This window comes from Lytechinus pictus, chromosome 9 (assembly GCF_037042905.1).
Source record: "Lytechinus pictus isolate F3 Inbred chromosome 9, Lp3.0, whole genome shotgun sequence".
Taxonomy (NCBI): domain Eukaryota; kingdom Metazoa; phylum Echinodermata; class Echinoidea; order Temnopleuroida; family Toxopneustidae; genus Lytechinus; species Lytechinus pictus.
Genome location: NC_087253.1, coordinates 23,861,690 through 23,866,988, shown reverse-complemented (window position 1 = coordinate 23,866,988; position 5,299 = coordinate 23,861,690).

Genomic DNA, 5,299 nt, shown 5'->3' with positions numbered 1-5,299 from the left:
AGCAAGAAAACAAATTGAAAGAATAAACATATTTATACAATCTTACAGGTGATGTTTAGTAGGATTTTTTTTCTTCTTTGAAACCACTAGCGTACCTACGGGGGGGGGGCAGTCTGCCCCCCTGACGAGTCACAACCCATGCAAAGGATGTATCTCTGCCCTCCCCCCCCCCCCTGAAGACCTTTTTTTTTTTTTGCTTGTCACATTTTTTGGTGGACGGTTTTGCCCCCCCTGTGGAAAATCCTAGGTACGCTACTATTTGAAACACATATCATCGTCCTGTATGTGTATCACTTGTCGAAATGAGAAAAATCTTCTCGTCACATCTAAACTTTGAGAATAAGGCCCTTTTTTCAATTCAATCTTTGATTAAATTCATTTCCTTTAAACCAATTTCAAATAAATATAAATCAGATACGTACCCACACACAAAAAATAGAGACGCCCATGGCAGTGATATGCGCTTTACAAGCAACGTCGTATTATTAGTATTATCATTATTATTAGAATAGGCAAAAAAATTATCACACTGGATAAATAAAAATGCCCCAAAGAAATGCCCAATGTTGGTAGAACACATAATTACCCTCATCGAGCACTTTTACCCAGTATTTTTTAGAGTGTATATGAACGATAAGCAATATTATATAGCAATAATATAAATATACAGCAATATCAGAAATACATGTATGTGTGTATGTTTGTAATAGGCGAGGTTGTGTGTTTTTGGTGTGGGTGGGTGCGTGATTGTGCATTGTGGCTGAGTGTGTGCCAATGATATATTTTTCAATGCATATGTTTAGCATATTTTCCAGGATTTTGCTCTGTCTCTCAAATCGGATAAAGTATTATTGTCATTCTTTTTTTTTCTTCTTTTCAATCGCTGTATCACCGTTGTAATATTACCATTCACTCATTTTCTTCATTAAATGATTATCAATGATCCCCTTTTTGTCAAAACAAGCGTCGTATGTTATGACACCATTCATAAGTTCCCAATGGCGCCTCCGGGAAAATCATATACCACGAAATCCTCCAGAGAGTACCAATATGATAACATTAAAAAAATATATGTGATCGATCATACCGAAATGAGAAACAAGTCGCAAATCAAAATTCCTTGGAATTCGACACACAAATAAAAAATTCAAAATTGTGAAGATTTTTTTTTTTTTTTTTTTCTGATTCTTCCATGTTTCATAATTACTCTGTGAAAAAGATGAGTGAAATTGATGACGGGAATATGATATAAAAACAGTTTTTCTGCGAGTGTTTTTTTTTGGTCAATTCGAAAATTTCTGATACTTGGCACGTTCGACTTGATCGAATTTCGCTTCATACTAAGCTCCGCCCCTAGCAACGTATGCCATTGTTGATTGGCTATTCATTTAAAGTCGTGTACAGCAAAACATATAATGAATTATGCATCAAAATCGGAATTGTCTATATGAATTGTATCATGGCACCGATGGGTGCACACTTCATTTCCTTGATTGACTTTCATCCCCATATGCATAGATGAAAGAATCACGGAATATATATATTTTTTTCTCGTCACCAGTAGGTCAAATAAAACGCAAGAATGGTTTACCACATTAACTTTTTGTGTCAAGATTTCAAATAAGTTCTCAAATCTCGAGTACTGCGCGTAAGTGCATTGTATCACAATAATACCGAATATGTCTATGTGGCAGTCGTTGTAGTATTACTACTACTACTACTACTACTACTACTACAACTACTACTACTACTACTACTACTACTACTACTAATAATAATAATACTACTACTGCTGCTGCTGCTGCTGCTGCTGCTACTTCTACTTCTACTACTACTAGGTTAAAATCAGCATAATTGTTATTAAATACTGTTATTATAATCCTTACTGATCCTTTATTAATCAATCACTATTATTACTCCTATTACCATAGTTTATTATTATTATTATTATCATACTACTACTGCTACCACTACTGATAATACCACTACTACTACTACTACTACTACTAGATTGAAATCAACATAATTGTTATTAAATACCGTTATTATAATCCTTACTGATCCTTTGTTAATATATTACTATTATTACTCTTTTTATCATATTTTATTTTTATCATTATTACCATTATCATTATTATTGTTTTTATTATTATTATTGTTGTTGTTGATGAAGGTGTTATTATTATTATTATTATTATTATTATTATTATTATTGTTGTTGTTGATGAAGGTGTTATTATTATTATTATTATTATTATTATTATTATTATTAATGTTGTTGTTATTAAGTATTATTTGAATTAGCAGTAATGTTTTCATCACTACATGTTATATAATTCAAATCAGTTTCATTTTCATTGTTGCCGTTATTTACTACAGTGAAATCGGTATAGCTAGTAATAGAATATTCAAAGATCATTCTTATTATTTGGCCAAATATAATCTTACACATGTACACGCTATATGACTCCAATATATATATATATATATATATATATATATATCTTTTAAATTAAAAGATCCTAATTATTGACTAAACATTACTAAATGCACGCTTTGAAGATACAATTGCTTAGGGCACCTGTATGACCATTTAAATTTTATGAATGGCTATTTTGATTGTGACGTCATGAAATAAAATATAGTAGCTATTTTTTTATTGCACATCCCCCCAAAGAAAAAAAAAGTGCATTGATACGTCCCTTCCTTTTTTCTCAACCTATTAAAACCATTTTGGTGCCAGTGTTGACTTTCCTCTTTAAAGGGATGGTCCAGGCTAGAAATATCTATATCTCAATAAATAGAGTAAAATTCACAAAGCAAAATGCAGAAAATTTGATAAAAATCGGATAACAAATAACGAAGCTATTTAATTTTAAAGATTTGTATTATTCCGATGAAACAGTTCTTGGCATGTCTTCATGAATATTCATTAGGTGGGTTGATGATGTCATATCCCCACTTGTTGTTTTGTATTTTATTATAAGAAATTAAGTTTATTCAAAAAAATTATACCAAGAACTAAAACAATTGGATTGACAATTTATTGAGTGCATTAGTTATTTATTACCACAACTTATTTCATCATGGAAACACACTATTTACACGTGTATGAACAGATGAAACAATTATGATTTAATGTAATAAAACATAAGAAAAAGGAAAGTGGGCGTATGACATCATCAGCCCACCTAATGAATATTCATGATGATGTGTATATACCTGTTTTCACAAAATATTGATAAATTTTGAAATTCTATAACTTTGTTATTTGTTGTCCGATTTTAATGAAATTTGTTGTCAGTATTTTGCTTTGTGAATTTGACTCTATTTATTTAGATATAAAATATTTTCCGCCCGGACCATCCCTTTAAGTATATAACTGTTGTCAAAGATACACCCCCAATCCGGAGGATGCACGTGAAGTCTTATTGGCATTTTGCGCAATATCTTTCCGATAGAAAAATAGGAGTAGCTGGATGTTTGAGTCGGAAGATGACACTGGGATGAATCCCATGCGGATTTCGCAATCAAAACAAGTGATCCAATGGCATTGCACCATACCTTTCTTATTGAGTGGATTACGTTATTAATATTTGATATGACCCATTTTATAGCAAGAACAAGACTTCCCATCCAAGTCGGTCGCAATAATCTACGATAAATTTCTCGACAACAATGAGAAGTCCGCGATGTGTCGTTAGAATCTTAATTGAATTTTACGCCGATCCCATCTTTTGAACAGTTGAAAGAAAGCGTCATTTCGGAATTTTCGCAACTACAACGGAGACGGATTCAAGAACAGGGTAAAGGTATTGAAAATGCCCGTCAAATGACAAAAGACAGCTGAGAGGTATTTGTCGAAAATTGGTGATTCCGAGCAGAAGTTTCGTCCGAAGTGTCGGAGCTCACGAAATATTGCAAACATGTCTCTTGTCAAGAGTCCAGGACGAAACTGCTGTTCTGTTTCACCGATTTTCGACAAAGAATTCTTGGTAGTCCTTCGTCATGTTCTCGAATCCGTCGTGTGTCATGGAAGCGGAAACCCCCAACTGCACATTATCACGTCCGATCCATGTGTGTTTCAATACACCAATGCACCAGGTTGAAATAAATACTTATTTTTTAGACGAGATGATCAATTGTTTGAATTAGTTTTGAAATGCGTGTCGGGTATTTGGTGCACTGGTACAGGACACGGTGCATCATTATTTTGAGGCACAAATGGGAGCGATGCATATACATTATTTGCTATTCGAAATATACGAATAATAATAATGATAGTAATAATAATAGCCAATTTTTATATAGCGCTTTTCCCAAAATGGCTCAAAGCGCGTTACAGCGTATTATTACCCCGGTCATTTGAAGTGCACAATTTCCACTCCCTGGGGAGCATTCCTTGCATTCATCGCAGCCTCATTATGGTGCTGGCAAATTAAAACATACAATGTCTTTCGCATCCTACCGGGTACCCATTTAGCACCTGGGTCGAGAATGGCAAAGTGTGGATTAACGCCTTGTCAAAGGACGCTAGACCACGGTGGGATTCGAACACACGACCCTCTGTTTACAAGGCGAGAGTCAGAACCACTTCACCACGGCTCTTCCACAAAGGTGCGTCAGTAGGCCTATATCCCGTTTGCGATTTTCAAGCATGTTCTGAGGCCCGTCTTACAAAGATCACGATTGATCCAATCAATCGTAACTATGGAAATCCATCAGTGTCATAATCTTGTCTCAGAGCAAATTGCAAAATATCCTTTGTATACAAAGAAGAACACACCAAATTGACAAGAAAATAATTAATTTATGAAAGTATATCGCAATCTAGAAAACATGTTGAATAAGCATGCATTTTAAATGTGGACATTGCTGGCTTTCCATACTTGAGGTTGATCAAAGCAATCGAAACTCCTTGTGAGACGGGGCCCAGGTCGTCATGGTCGCATTCACCCACTTGATATTAGTAATTATTAGGAACTCGGATAGCTTTCGACTTTTGACTTTCGAAACTTTCGATTTGTTTATACAGGATCAATCTGAACTTTTAATTGTGTCTCAACAGCGCCATCTGACGGTGATTTTTATTTTATCCACGTGGCACACCTACTCACTCACGGATTTAAACACAGCTCTTTAAAAAAAATATACAAATATACAACATCTATAATTGTCTTTTAATGAACAGGCCCTGATCAATCCAAAATGTCCTTTAGTGGACAAAAGAAACAGATAAAGATTACTACATTTTTTTTTAAAGATTGGAATGTTAGGTAGCACAAAACTATCGTTACAC